This window comes from Stigmatopora argus, chromosome 1 (genome assembly GCF_051989625.1).
Source record: "Stigmatopora argus isolate UIUO_Sarg chromosome 1, RoL_Sarg_1.0, whole genome shotgun sequence".
NCBI lineage: Eukaryota > Metazoa > Chordata > Actinopteri > Syngnathiformes > Syngnathidae > Stigmatopora > Stigmatopora argus.
The window spans coordinates 21248122-21264919 of NC_135387.1; the positions used below are offsets into that span (position 1 = coordinate 21248122).

Genomic DNA, 16798 nt, shown 5'->3' on the forward strand with positions numbered 1-16798 from the left:
GATGAAAGAGGCCTGTGCTATGATTTGCTTGGCGTTAATACATGTGTGTTTAAAATAAAAAAGTCAGGCGGAAAGGAAACATGGATGAAGAGATACAGGGCTGAGTGGCCCTAAAAAGAAGGGTGCCTGTGTTTTTATGTGGCAAGTGAAGTGAATAGCAGGCGGCATTGTATGCTCATACTTTCCAATGAATCTCATTAATTCCCCCCAATAATCCACAGGTGGACCATCACAAGCGGATTGTCTTTCTAACCTCAGTGACTTAGTCATTATGCACTTTGCCATGGCTGTGCTTTAAGGATTACAGTTCTGTTGGTGTATTGGAGAAAATGGTTTGTCTTTCCACTGTGTAGCCATGATAAGTTTAGTTTTGTGTGTGTTAGTGCACATGAGCATTACCATGCACGGTGTACAATATTGGAGCAGTGTGCATAGTCTGTAATGTAGTCCATGTGTGCTGTGAAGGCAGTAGTGTCAAGATTCACCGTCATGAACAACCACACTACTCCAATTCTCTTTCTTCCCACTGTTCCATCGTTGCTTTTTTCCATCATGTTCTTTCCACCTCAATTCTTTATATATATATATATATATATATATATATATATATATATATATATATACATATATACATATGTACATATATACATACATACATATATTTTTCTTCAAGGTAAAACCCAAGACTCAGAGTCTTGACTGCTCCTACGCTATTTTCTATCAGATATGCCCATGGTGTGTCTATGCGTGCATTAACGTATGTGTATTGGTTCTTCTTATCCCAATCTAATACAATAAGCCAGCCACATTAGCCTTTAGCGCAGAGTGGTGTTGTGGCTACCAATATCAGTGGAGTTCATCTATCCACTGCAGTTGTTCTGGCAGTGTGCAATGCGAGCACTGCTAACGTGAGTTAACCACCCTTTATGGAAGAACAGATGGGAGCTATTTAGTGGTGTGTAGCTACAGCGCAATAAGGCCAGATCTAATCCCCATATCCTGTCCCTGAGTGAGCGCTCCCTAATATGAACAAACAGAGATGACAGCACAGATAGCCAAATAGACAGAAGAATAGCCGGAGATCTGTGTGTCGGTCCGAACATCAAAGTGTTTACTGCAAGCAAAAATGCTTTCTTTGACTGATGCTTGCTTGACTCCCAATGCGAGGCCACGCTTTGTACTCCTTGTTGAAAATTAAGGTCTACCTGAGCGTCATAACCCCAAATGTGGCCCAAGGAACTCATGTTAATTTTACCTTCTTAAAATTAACTTTATTTCCTGTGATTGGAAGATGAAAATGCAGTGATGAAGACCTCAGACACAGACTGCAATTTCTTCCGATTGAAGAGTTATTGAAAAAGCACAAAACAGGTCTGGGCTGATATTACCTCGACCAGTTTAAAGCCTAGATCAGTATTGTTCCTGAGCCAAATGTATAAACTTCAAAGGCGTGGCATTTCAAATGTCTTATGGTGTGGTGCAGTAATCAAACACAGAGATTCATTTTAGGCAAAGTTGTAATGACCCATCCAGCCATTCTTTCGATGTCCATATCTGGCTGTCACGTTCCTCTGTCGGTTCCAGTTGACACATTGATCAACTAACTAAGCTTTCGTTACTGCTGACAATTCATGTTTGCAAAAACAGCACATCTCTGCATTCTTCCCCGTACAGATATGTTCTCCTACGCATTGGCCCAAGGACCCCGTCTGACTGTCTGAGATCTTCTTGTTGTATGATCCTGTTAGTAATATGCAAGGACACATTTTGTAGACTGTGCTGAACTGAAGTTATTCTTTTGCCAGAAATATGCTCTTCATTTATTTTGTTAGTATTTTACTCAACTCATAACCCAGAAATGTACAATTCCTTCTTCATAATTGAGTTTTGAAATTGTATTTGGCAAAGTTGGTTTGAGCAATTCAGGTATAGACATGAATGTTTGTCAGAACACTGGTTGTTGATTGACTTGTTGGTTGCATGTACCTTGCTTAGTGATTGCAGAGGTTTTGTTTACCTTTTTGGCCTCCAAGACACCCCCCAACTCTAATGAAATAAGAATGCCCTTTTTGGCAGAGAGCACACTAAAGGAGGGGGGTGAAGGAGAACTTGGGGCCACAAAATGAAGCAGTATGGGGGAAGACGTTCTTTGGAAAATTGTGTATTTTATTACACCGTGAAGTTGTTTGTACTGAATGGGGAGAAAAGAAGCTCAGGGGCATTCCTCGCGTTGTTCCAGCCAAAACAAGTCAAAAAGATAATGCATGTTTGTCCATGCTGTTCGTTTTTGTTGTTGTTGTTTTTTTTATTCCCCAACTGAATGCTCTATTTGTGTCCACATTATGTACATCTGTAAGTATTTCACTCGGGTGAATGTGTGTGTGTGTGTGTGTGTTTAAGGAGGCCAGGAAGCACATTCATTACAAAAGTGACTGTCAGTGCTGTTTAATATTCTGGAATGCACTCACTGTAAATTGGTGTCAAGGAAATAGTTTTGCCTGTCTCAAGCCTGAATCAGATTGGCTCGTACCAAGGCCAAGCGTTCTTATTTATCAAAACTGGTGTGAAGGAGTGCTAAACCAGTCAACACATCCTGAAAGATGTTCGTAATCAAGCTCGTCATTGTCTCTTATTACAATTTTAAAATGACTTGACAACTGAATGGCACTGCTTATTCTACCACTGACTCTTAATTTGGACTTGGAAACAGATGCCTTGGATTCTATTGTTTAAGTTTATGAGGTAATTGGGTGTTTTAAATCTTTAAAGACAGAAAATACAGTTAGCATGATTGGTAAGATGCGAGAGTAAACAAAAAAGTTAAATAGACAGTTTTGCACATTACTGTATTACTGGTCTCTGAAGATGTGATGTGGCCTTGTATTCAGAAATGTAGTCCTTAAAAAGTGTTAGATGTCTTTTGTTCAGTGTGTGGGGGTGATATGCGTGTGTATGTAAGAAATCTCAAGGAAGAGAGGAAGATAGAGAAATCCTGACTGGATTACAAATGTATTTTGTGAGCTTATGGAGATGGCAGCACACAAAAGCTCTTCCCTGAGGAGATCCTCACACCTGTGGAGGCACTACAAGGAAGCCAGTGTTGGTGTGTGTGTGTGTGTGTGCGCGTGCGCGTGCGCGTGCGTGTGTAAATGGTGGGATGAGGTAGGGAGGGGAAAAAAAATGTAAAATTTCCAAAGAAGAATATAATTCTGGCCAGTGTCAGGGGCTTCCTTATTAAATTGTTTTATTCTTTCATCTTCTGAGTAGCTTAAAAACACAATGGTCGCAAGGGTGTTGGAGCCTCTCCCTTAAGTTTGAAAAAGAAACAATATTGACTAAAAGACGACCGATTAATTGAGGATTTAGAGGCAAAAAAATGATATACCAGTCATTTTCATCATCATCCCATATCATTTTCTGAATCGCTTTATGCTCATTAGGGTCGTGGGGGGTGATGGAGCCTATCTCAGCCTAACCAACCATGTACACTCACCCATACCTAGGGGCAATTTAGAGTGTCCAATCAGCCTACCATGCCTCTTTTTGGAATGTGGGAGGAAACTGGAGTACCTGGGGGAAACCCACGCAGGCACGGGGAGAACATGCAAACTCCACACAGGTGGACATGACCTGGATTTGAACCCAGAACCCCAGAGCTGTGAGGCTGACGCGCTAACCACTCGCCTCACTGGGCCGCCTCATTTTCAGCATAAGTATTGTTATTTTATTATTCTAACCCTTGCTGGCTAAGTTTTGAAGACATCACAGTATGGGAATTTTCTTTCCCTCTTCCCACAAAGGTCAGAGATGCTGTTCAATTGTCTTTGTAGAAGTCATCAGGATCACCTATAGTCATCCTAGTCCAAAGTAAAGTTAGCGGTGCTCACAGATTAGGCTACTGTACTCCAATAACAAGAGCAACCTGGACTGCCACTCATTTTTGTCACTTGCTACAAAGTATGAAGTTGCTGTGTAGTCACAATACTACAATATCCCCCAAAAGCTATGTACAAAAGTTAAAGAGCATAAATATGACAAAGGACGATATGTGATACTTTCCAATCTTGCCCTATATCTATATCTCAGGTGGACAGAGGTGGGTATGGCAGATTCAAATCTTAAAGCACTTATCAATAGGTACCATTGTGCCCCATTTTCTACTTCAATGTTCTAACTGGCCGAGGTCTTGCCTGTCAGAGTGCATCCGCTGCAAAGCTTCATCCCTGCAGCAAAACTGGATTCACTGCTGGGTGGTCTTCCACCTACTCCTCACAGAACTCACTTTAGAACAGCATCAGTCATTGTAGGTATCAGGCTTTGGGATGGTGTCTAATGGTCCTAGTCAGTTGGAGCTTAGAGAGAGGATTTATTAATATTTCATTAATCGTAACAAAGAGATTTTTCCAACTCTGACTTTTTTACAATACATTCCAAAATATGCTGTTTTGCATCTTGGGTGCCAATAGTAGTGGACAAAATCAAATTCCTACTAATATTTTTTAAATAAAGAACTGACGACAAATGGTGGTCAAAAGAATTGTTGTTGTGGGCTCCAGTCAGAAGTCGGCGGAGTGTCAAGCAGGATGCAGGACAATTTCAAAATAAAATAACGGATACAGGAAATGTGTTTACGTTTTGGGGGATTTTGTAACGTGGATCTTGTTTTCGTATATTGAAGTGGTCATTTGCATATGAAAGTGTTTTGTAACCTGAAAATTTTGTCTTTAGAGGCACTCGTGAGTAGAGGTACTACTGTATATATCATTATATCATACAGAACTAACAACTTTATTTACCACATAAGACAAGGTAGTATATATAAATCAATATATAATGTTTGCTACCTAGTCCCATCTTACTTTTACTGCAAAGCATAGTGTTTGAAAAAAAAATCAAAAGAAATGACACAACAAACTTAATACTATTTTTTGTCACAGCAATCAGGGATTGCCTAGTAGTTTTTTTTTCTTTTCAAAATTGTAGTAGAAACTGTCAGAGGCCCGGTGTGCTCCCGTTCTGATGGGATGGGAATGGAAGACAATGTAAACATTCTGTCACACATATAAACAAGGCCCCACTCAAGTTTCACTGCACAGTTAGGGAATGCTTAGCTACTCTTTTACAGAGAAAGTATTTTTATAATTTGTTTATGTGAGATTCCAGAGACCTAATGTAGGGAATGGCTTTGTCTGCATTTCACTACACCTGGGTGTAATTTTAAGAGGTTTCTCATAGACAGATTGTCAAAATGGCTTACCAAAAGTGTGTGTGTGTGTGTGTATATTGTGTATGTGTGTGTATGTATATTGATCACAAAAATCTCTCCTCTTTTAGGAAATTAAAACTAAAATGTCATTGTAAACAAATGTCACTTTAATGATTTATCCAAAAATTGTCAGTTTATCACACCTTTCAAATAAATGAGCTAATCTATGGCATCCCCAAAAATTTGTTTGAGTAGTAAAAACAATGACTTGGAGAACTAACTGTCTGCTCAAAGTGCAAATGAAGTGAGGACCTAAACATGTGTTTAACCTTCTAATTATTGTATTTTTACGTGGTTATTTATGTCTCGGAGCCTTTGTGAGTTTGTATATTCCATTTTTTCAACCCTTTTTTCCCTCCTCTTGTCGTAATGCAAAGCTTGTGTCTGGAACTAGTTTTTTTCACAGCAGGCATTCCTTTCGGACTACTCTGTTTGCTTAGGTAATAACTGGCTTAGCTATAATTTGTTTGTGTTCATGTGTGCATGCCCCTGCATTTTACACATGTACACAGCTGAGCATGTTTCTTTGAACTAGGGAACAAACCGTGCCCAGATGATTGCTAGTATGTCTGTTTCAATGTTTCCTTTTTTCTCACGTCATTTCAGACTAAGCTCCGCATTGTTGTCCTACTGATAGCTGTTTAATTGTAATCTAAAGGGTAACAGTAGCATGAAGATGGTCAGAAGGAAAAGATCAAATAGGGTAGCAAACTTTTATTGTCACCAAGAAGAAACTATATTAAACACTTCTAAAAGATGTTTTGTGGATAGTGCTTGCATTCCCTTTGAATGACGGCTGAGAGGGACAGGTTTAGAAAAAAAACGTCAGGCATCAACATGATAATGAATAGCTAAATATTTTTCCTTGCCTTTTAAGATATAGGTGCTTCGGAATATCCTGGTGCTCTTATTCGGTCATCACTTGCTTACTCATGCACACAGACACAAACGTATACACACACGTATGCACGCGTGCACACATGCATGTACACGCACACACCCCTGGACCCATCTACAAACACTAGTCGGGTAACATGACATGGTCTGAAAGACAAGAAAGCATTTTTGTCTCTCAAGAAAAACAAATAATTAAACTTTGTGTGCGTGTGTTTGTGCGTGTTTGCGTGTCTGTGTGTCAATAGAGAGAGTGAACTAGTGGTAAACCAAGTTCTTTGCCTGAAACGTGCTACAAAGGCCTAGATTGACAGATAGGATTGAGAGTGTCATCCTAAGGATTAAGTGTAACAAACTCGATTGACAGATTGAACAACAAAGGGAATTTACACACACGCATGCACACGAAACATTGGTCCAAAAATGTACACAGGCAATTACAGGGAGGTGTATCAAAGTACCGAGGTAAATCCTATATATTGCGTGCGACGAGGTCCCACCAGAATTACCTGCACGTCTCAACTAGGATTATCCCTTCCCTCTCCCTGTGTCTTTTTCTTGTGGTCATGTTTGTTTATGTACATGTGGTGCAAACTGAACCATGAAAAAAGATAATTAGCTATTGTTCACTTTAGAATACCGTATCGTTTCTTCAAATGTTTGATGCTAAAGGGTGGCAATCTTTTTTTTTGCTTTTTGACCTCGGGTTCTACGTATGTTCTCCTGGCATCTGCCTGTATTCTCTTCAGATTATTCAATTCCTTAATTATCCTAAAACTGTTTTATAGTAAATCATTTAACATATGTTTTTACGCATTTTTTAAATAGTATAAAGGAATTATTCACAGCATATTCACAATATAAAAAAAGTAAAACATCAATGCTACTGTAGCAACACAATTTATTCACAGTGCACTATGTACAGATCACTTTCAAATCCTCACAAGATCATGCAATTGATATACAAGAGCTGAACAAACTTCATCAATCAAAAAAGATAGTAATGTTATTGTGGATACAATGTCTTGGCGGCAGTCACTTGAAAATCTTTATTACATTTTGCAGACAAAAACCCACACAACAAATTGCCATCTTGTCAGGGTGTAATCCCATGTTGTTGTTGCTATGCCAGACAGATCATTGATAAGTGTCTTCTTAATATTGGCTGACTAATAGTGTGCATTTGAAGTTTTGCACATTTTTTGATAGGGACGATCACTTCTAATCTTCTCATTACACTTAGCACTTGTGACATTAAGTGTCAAGTCATTTATATTGGCGCTCTGTTTTTGTGCACATTTACTACCAGCACATTCCAAAAAAGTACTTTCAGGCTTGTGTTTAATAAAGCTAAGGGTCCCACATCAAAGAGCTCATGCACACACAGCATACCTCTTCTGTCTGGCTATGAACATTTACAAGATGGCACAAGTGCTCAATTAATTGCAAACATTTGCCATAGTAGCATTAAATGAACCATATAAAGCATGTGGAGCAAAGTGAAAATTAAAAACATGTTAAACATGACTTTTGGGTTCGATATTGTCTCTGTAGTGGATTGTGTTAGTACTTGTCTCACAAAATTAAATGTAGCATGTCTCGATGACAGACAACATTACGCAGGTAATCTGATAATTGTGGGATATTTACTATACAAAGCACATACTTCATTGTGCATAATCCTCCTCTATATTAGTACAATTATGTCATACACTGCGGAATCCAGCTGTTATCTTAATAGTTAAAGGCCGTATTTTCCTACAAAAAGCAATCTAGTACTTTCATTTAGCTTTGTGAAAAAAAACGATAGAAAAACTGAACTTTATGAAAGGGGTTTATCGCCGTCTGGTATATTACCAGCCCTGGAATTGACTTTGACCTTAGTTGGAAATTTTTCAAACTTTATGAGAGAGCATATGGTTTACTGTGGATGTTTTAATATGGTGTATGTTTATGTCTTTAATGTTAGGGTTTGTAGAACGGATTGGTTTTACTGTCCGTGTATATAGAGGTATGCCGGTATGCTTGTGTCTGTCGGCCAGCCCAGTGAATGTGGTTCACCTTGCGCTGGCCACCTGTAAGCCATCAACAAAAATTAGCGTCTTTCGCCTTGATGGCTCGCAGAACAGTAGAGGGCGGTGAGAATGTGGTGGGCAGGCTGCTGGTTTGGCTTTTTGGAAAGCTGTTTGTGTATGTTGTGTGAGGGCATGGCACCAAAAAGCTGCATGGTTCTCAAACTTTTAACTGAAAGGTCTGTGCACACTTCTGACTCAGTTTAACACACAACATGGAATCATTAAGTTCAGTAAACAAATAAGTTATTAATTGCAGCCTAGGGGTAGATATTGGAAAATAAGCCACAGGTCACAAACCCTTTCTTGGTGTCCAGAACTCTTATTGGCTGTGGGACTTTGGAGAAAAGGGCGAGACTAATGATGTGGTCCTCGTGTTGCTGCTTCCTCTCCTTTGCTGGAAGACTTCCTGTGGCAGAGTCATCTTGTCCTGATTAAAGTGCATGCTCTGAACCCCTGAAGCAGGACAGTTTTTTTTCCTAATACACACAAACACAGAAGATATAGGCTATTTCACCAGCCCCTCCTTAGATATGTGATACTATTGACTTGAAGCTGTGGAAATACTGACTCTTTTTTCTCTCTCTCTCTTAAAGTATCGGTCTGTTTTTAGTTTTTATGCCTCCCCTTGTTGTGTAGCCAGGAGGCTGTTTGGTGTGATGAAGAGATGACTGGTCCTGTTTAGCGGACTGGTCTGCTGCCCAGCCCTGGCACCAGACCTCACAGCTGGGGTGTTGATCAGTGGGGGGGTGGGGGGTTGTATTCTGTGCACTAAGCAATTCAGGGGCTTTTTTCACATGCACCATCAATACAAATCGACTTGTACTGCGAGAAAGCAAACGTTTCAATTGTTTTAAGTAAGTAGAGCTCTCAGATCAGGATTGCGCCAATATTGATATCATTCTTATAGTAATCACGGATACATTGGGATGACCTTAATTGCTTTTTAGCCACTTGTAATCACAGACTAAGATGTCAGCATCAGTTCGCAAGCAATTGAATATTTATCCAGTATAAAAAGCACATTGACTCAAAGGGCCGCTGCATACTACGTGACATGGCCAAATGCATCTGAACTGTCTTGACTCTGTAACTACCTATTTTTTCTCACCTATCTCATATTATAAATTCCACAAATGTATCCATTTATTATAATTTTGAATATAGTTTGTCTGTTTTGTGGGCGGCCCGGTGAGTGAGTGGTTAGCGTGTCAGCCTCACAGTGGGGGAGCTAGTTTCAAATCCAGGTCAGTCCACTTGTGTGGAGTTTGCAGTTTACATGTTCTCCCCGGGCCTGCATGGGTTTTCTATGGGTACTCCGGTTTCCGCCCACATTCCAAAGACATGCATGGTAGACTGATTGGTCACTCTAAATTACCCCTAGGTATGAGTGTGAGCATGAATGGTTGTTTGTCTCCTTGTGCCCTGCGAATGGCTGGCCACCAATTCAGGGTGTCCCCTGCCTCTGTCCCGAAGTCAGCTGGGATAGGCTCCAGCACCCCCCACGACCCTAGTGACCATAAATTGGTGCAGAAAATGAGATGAGATGAGACTGTCTCTTTTGTTTTAGATTAAACATTTATTGCATTTAAATGGGTGTTTTTCACGACCAGATTTATAGGTATATAGCCACCCAAAAAGACTATCTATACTGTGGGTTGCAATAATACTAAACTACAACAAACAAACATACAATCCAGAAATGTTCCTTTACTAAATGCATACCTACAACATGCACATTTCAATGGAGCTTGTGGTACATAGATGCTGTGGGGGATTTTAATCACAGTATTCTAAACATAATCAAATGACAATTCTTCAGTCTGTCTGAGCATTTGTTTTTTTACATTTGCTAAACACTCCCAACTCTTTTTTGATTATGAAACTCTTGCCTTTAATATGTTGTCAATTTTGTCCTCTGAGGTTTGGAAATATTGTGCACGTTTGTGTTTTATGTGGATGTGCATGCATGTGTGTTCAGCGAGGCTCTCTTCAAGGGTACATTGTCAGAAAATGGACTCCAAATGCTGGCCCTTTAGCTTTGCAAACACAACCTGAAGGCCTTTCCCCATGTCTCCCTCTCTCGTTCTCTCTCTTTCAACTCGATCCCACCCTAACTTTAACCCGCCCTCCTACCCACTACAATTCACCTGCCCAACAACCCCAAGGCTCTTCAGCACCCAATCCTCCACAGCCCAATTCCCTCCCTCTGTCTCCTTCATCACACACGGAGAGTCATTCCTGAGTGGGTAAATAGAGTAAATTGGGGCTGACCCGGAGGGTTAGAAGAGGCCGAGCTCTCTTTTCATGTCAAAGCCATCTGAAGGCTGATTGGTTGATTGCAGTGCAGTGCTATGCTCTCAGCTTCCAAAAGGCTCCCTTGTGCTGTTATAATTTCCCCATCATGCACATGTGCACACATCCCCAGACTCGCGCACACATATGAGTATGCGCGTGGATACAGGCAGACGCACACACACACGCATTCTTACGGCCAAATGACTTAATTGGTGTTAATTGCATAATGACAGTAGCGAATTGGCACTGGGTCAGAGGTGAGGCTGTTTGGAGTGGTAGTGGAAAAAAGGATGTCAGGAAGATGAGGAAGAGAAAGGCTAAAACTTGTAGTTCATCTGCAACTGTTTCAAAGTTTCAACATGAAGCAATCCTTGACATGATGGCGTACTGAGAAGATGCACACACACACGTGCACACACAAATGGCCCTTTGTGGGTGGATGGATGTTCAATGCGTTTACCACAAGGATTCAATTTGACTCAGTCAGCTTCTGTGGCTCAGTGCAAGTGTGCCTGTCTGCGTGCGTGTGTTTTTGTGTGGGCGTGCGTACGGTCATGTGTGTGTGTGTTTGCGTTAGTCTGCAAGCCAAGTATGTTTATGTGCGTGTAAGATGGCTGGGACAGCTGAATTGGTGAAAACGTTTAAGCCATCATCATTACGGAGCTGTTGGTGCTTCAGGCGTGTTTTAGTGAAGAGCATAATTGGCTCACTATGCTGCTGTGTAATCTTTTCATATTCTGTGAAAACAACGAAAGCTATTGGTACTAATGGCCATGTTTTTTGGTGGGACTGATTAATTTACATTGCTCTAAAATTCAAAACCATACAGATTTATTATATATTGGTATGGTACACAACGTTGAAGCTTTCCATGGTCAAATATTCAAAGTGGCACAATCGACTCCACTGGGATTTTTCTCTTGGTATTTTGGCTCAAAAATCCATTTGGCCTGAGAACCAGGATTTGACACCAACATACGGAAAACAACAAACAGAAAAATGGGCAAAAAGTTCTCCGCTTGAGCTCAAGCCGAATGCTCGCCACGACTGCGGCACAGTGTGGTACTTTTTTGTGGTGAAAATAGGCATGTGGAAAAACCACCACTACGATGCCAGTCTTATGTGACATCGAGTGATAACATCACTCTGAAAGTAGAGTTGGGTTCAGGGCCAGTTCTGTGCTCCTGCATCGACTGCCTTCATTCGATTGCCGTCACGCAAGCGCCCTGCTTCTGCATCATCACAATAACACTGCCCCCCCAAGGAGGCATAACATTTCTTGATTTTCAGATCCATCGTGCATATCAAATATGCTTTTCTTCCACTGTATTTTTGACTTGTATAATTTTTTACATGACCTTGCTGTCTCATGTATTGTATAATGTCTCACGCTTATGGCACCACTGCTAGTTTGCTACCCAGCCTAATGATTTAATATATATGTTTAGCTGTCCTCTTATTTCTGTTATGTGCTGAATCACTCTGAACAGCCCCTTGTTTGCACTAGATATCTGGTCTTCTGTTCATAACAATATTTGTTTGCATGTCTGCTTTTACCCAAGTTCCGCTGCGCACAATTATTGAGTAACCTTAATCTTCCTGGATTTTTCTTTGAGCACATGTGTCTTTTTATGTAGTAGAAACAGTATCTTTACCCTGCTAGGGGAAGTGATGCAACGCTTACGATGAGATTTACGTTCACACTTTCTGTACGTGGCCCTCACTATATTAGATCTATACATCATAGGTCTCCTCTCTCCACATATTTCCTTGGCATATATATGCATCGGCTGTGCGTGTTTAATTTCATCCATGTTCACCTCACACAGTCCCTGTCGTGCTTAAACTTGTTACGTCTGAATGCACTTTGTCATACCCACTGCATATTTGGTGTGTGGTATGTGCGCATCCTGTATTGACTCTTTTTAAGTGGTTCCTCAAGCCCAGATGATAGATGTACGGTTTTATGAGAGTTCCTCCGAAAGGCATCCCCCACAGGCTCTTTGGGACACAAAAGAAGCTGTCACTCTAAGCTTTTCTGATCTCAGCGTGTGTTCATCCAGATGTGTGTGGTGTTGCAATCGTGTGTTGGGGTGTGCAAGTCTGTGTGAATGCCTCCATATGTGGAAGAGCTGTCACCTGTTCCTCGTGCTGTCTAATACCCTGTCTATGGGTGAGTCTTTGATCTGTGCGGCAGGAGATTCCTACACTGTGAAATAGCCTGGTCCGATTTACCCAATGAAAGAGCAAGACTTAACCACTGTTATTACACCGCCTCTTTTTTAAACATCACTTCTTGTTTCTGTCTCTGACTCTCTTATTCCTTGAGTCATGCTTGGGCCTTTGTCATTTGCTGCTTCTTCACTCGAATGTGCTGGAACTGTATGTGTTACACAGTGAACTCAGTACACAGAGCAGGGAGTATCCTGGTCAAGAGGCCCTCTGACATTTGTCTGGCCCATGTTTATCTGTTGTAGAAGATCGACAAGACCCCGTCATATCTCTACCTGTTCATTCCAAGCGTTCACTCTGTTCTTGGTCACCCTTATTTATATATATTCTGCCCTGAATGACTGAAAGTCTGCAACACTTTAATAAAATGTACCTTATTGAACCAGCGTTATAGAGCCATACTGTACATCATCACTGCACCTGTCTTTTGTATACCATGTATTTGCTTTTATTTTTGCCGGGTTCTATGCATTCAGCTCATTAAATGTAAGGAAAATCTGTTCTCATTCATTTAGCCAGAAAGAATGAACGTATTTACATGCACATTGCAGTGAAAACAGTTTAGGAAAATGTGTTTTCTAAATTTTGGTGGAGGCATTCCTTTTTAGTATGGAGCATAACTGATGCCAGGCCAAACTTCAGGTACTCTTGGTCAGTGCCCTTCAGGGGACTAGTCCCTGTTTACTTAACCACTGCTGTGTACATTTACCACTTAGTTGCCCCAACTGTGCATCGTGCTCAAATGTTGCATTTTTAACCCATCTTTGTCAAGTGTCAGTAGCTGCATATATTTAGCATTGAGCATGTGTTACTGATTATATCTAGTCCAGCAACAAGTTGTTAAAATATTAATTTGTCCTTTTTATTCCGATTTCTCACATTCTTTGCAGTAATTATTTTCACACAGTGATTAAGTGTATGGCATTGTTGAATCCCTTCAAGCCAGTTCATGTTTGACTTTATAGTATATGTTTTCAATGTGCCTGTGTGAGTTCTGCTTGGTAGGTAGGTCGGTCGTCACTGAAATAATCCCATGGGGGTCATTAAGTCTATTATTCCAGTCTAGTCTGAGTATTAATGCAGCCTCGGTCCCACAGTTACATCTATAGTATGGCAGCTTCTACTCTTCTGGGAAGATTTTCCCAAATTTTGAAGTGCCTGTCCAAATTGTTTTCCATTCATCCTGAAGCTAAATTTTGAGGTCACTCATCGGTGTAGAGCAACAATAACTGGCTCACTATCTCCATTCTGGTTCATGTCAAAATTGTCTGATAGAATTATGGTCAGGTCAGGCAAGATTTAAAATAACACACTCATCTTCAGTCTCTATGAACTGTTCTCACAGTGCAGTCCTTTTTGCCTTAAATTGTGCCCACAATGTTGCAAATACAGAATGTGTTTTATGTTTTAGTTTATTCTCATTAAAATTCCAAAGGACCCTACCTAAAGTTTGTATATGCGAAGGACATTTGTTTCCTTGCAGCTATTTTGTTTGACTTCTCCTTCAACTAGGTAAGTCGACTGAAACGCCTGTCATCTGTCATTACAGCAAACTGGGGGAGAAATGTGGGTCGTGCCATTTTAACTGGCCTACTCAAGGATGTGGAGTAATGTGAGTGATGGTTGAAAGTCACAATCTGTGACCTGAGAAAGCTCCTACTAAACATCAGCACATGACCTTGCTCGGGAGGCCTGAATTCTTTCAATGTTAAGCCGATACTATTCCCAGTGCTGCCAAGACAAATGGATGGAAGTTTACACACGCACACATACACACACCGGCCCACAACCTAACATTTCATACAGAATGAATTGTGTGATTCTTTTCCAGTTACTGGAAGTCTGCAAGCACTTTAGACACTACATTTTCACCACTTATTTTAGTGCAACGATGGGAATCTATTTTGCTGCCTTGATGTTTAGATGTATGGAACAGGACATCATGTGTTTTTGTTCAAGGAAGCAGTGATCCTAACCTAGCTGGAACATTTATATTCCACTGCTCAGACTTTCATAAACAGGGTGAGGACATGTTTACATACAATATCATCCCAGCTGGACTGTACATCATTCTTCCCCATCATAACAAAGTGTATTTGCCTAGCTTATAGTAGCAGTGCATCATAATGTGTTGCATGTATCCCACAGCTAAACTAAATGTTAAACGCTTGACCACTGTCTCAGAGCCTGTTTATTGTGTTTGCTGTATTTTGCGAATAAACAGTAAAAATACATGCAGCACTTTGTCCAAGCTATTAGGGATTGTTAATGTTTTATCGCTATACTAAGTCTAAGTTGTCACTTTCTATGATTATTTGCAATTGACTCCATTCCCATTTTTAGCATAACTGCATAGCCTTTCCATGAACCACAGAGCATTCCACAGTTTGTACATATATTCAAAATGCTTTTAGAGGATGTAAGTCAATTCAATCCAGTTACTGCACAGCAGAAGCAATTGAGCGTTCAGAGCATTCTGTCAAAACTGCCTCAACTCTCTTTTAAAATGTCCTCATGGGATGTGAGGAATCTCTATAGTATGTAAATAGTCTATAGACTGTCCCCCCTCGCACATACAAACACACACCCCAGCACAAAAGCCCGAGGCAGGAAAGGTGGGCATTCCCCACCTAACACTTTTCTTTTGATGGTCACTTTTCCCCATTTCTTTCATTGCCCCCAGATTCATGCCTGGAGGTGGTGGGATCCCACAGCATGGAAAATTGACCGCACATGCACATACGACCCCCCTCCCACACACACGCACACACACTCACACACACGCACACACACACAAACACACACAGCACGCACACAAAAACTGTTTGATCTGAGCTGCATGTTTCTTTAAGGATAGTCACCAAGTAAGGAATAAATAAAAAACAATGATCAAGTTATCAATAGTACATTTTCTTTTCCAATAGTGTGGATCCATTTGGTACTTTTCACAATTGGCACTTGGGTGCATGGCATTAGCAAGAGATCAGTAGCAGACCACCAAGCATTGTAAAAGCTCTTTTCCCTAGTGTGTATCCAATGTGTCTAATGTCCTGGGGCTCCTTCTGACCCGGGGGGCAGCAAGCAGACCTAGCCAACAAGATGATTGGTTCTTCCTGAGACCGGACTTACCTAGCATTAAGCATCACGCTGCAGCTGCGCTAGAACAAACACTCTCAGTCCACTTGACAGCGAGCTCTAACAATCCCGTTTATAGCCACTAGTGCATTTGCTTAAATCAAGTGACTTGTGTTTATTAGTGATGCTTAAAAAGGATATTGGAAAATATGAGAAATCAAAGAAAAAAACGGTCTAATGAGAAGTGAAAAAGACTCCGACATTGTTTGAGATTTTCATCTACTTTTTCAGCACTTTGGAATGAAGTTTTATTTGTTTAATTTTTAAATTTGGATTTCACATTTTCACTCACTTTCAAAGGCGCTAGATTTCCCTAGCTTAGCTTTTCCCTAGCTGATGGGGGCAAATCATTTAAGAGACAGAACTTGAACTGTGGTCAATAAAGAACAGATGGAGAAATCGTAAGTGTGAAGGGCGCAGAGTGGGGACGCTGCTCGTTGGTTTAGAAGTCAAAACTGTAGAGTCGATGGCTTTGGTGCCATCTTGAGAAAAAGTCAAGCAGAAGATGGAGCCCCAGGGCTATTACCACATCCAGAAAAAAAGCTAAGGGGTGCCAGAAGAACATTAGCTAGGTCGTCTTTTTTGTTGTGATATGCACGCACAAACACACACACACACACACACATACACACACACACACACATTTGTGAAACAGGTACCATGTGAAACTTTTATAGAGTGTGAATCATATTTGTTTGTGTCAAGTCCATTGAACATATAGGACTTTTTTATCTTTGTAAGTCATAATCATTTTCTCTCTGTATTGAGACGAAATTCAGCCGCTCATGTCAATGTGATCATGTCTGTGCAGGAAGTTATGCATACAAAACTTCAAAGCTGATACCTCAAACTTTCCTTCAATGCCCTTATGAAAAAACAATGTTGATAGGCCTGCATCCCC

The 16798-nt window shown here is 40.6% G+C and overlaps 1 protein-coding gene across 7 annotated transcripts in view; it reads left to right on the top strand.

The window, feature by feature from the left end:
* Positions 1–16798, top strand: part of LOC144082778 (ERC protein 2-like) — a 93849-nt gene that overhangs the window by 70272 nt on the left and 6779 nt on the right. The window lies entirely within an intron of this gene.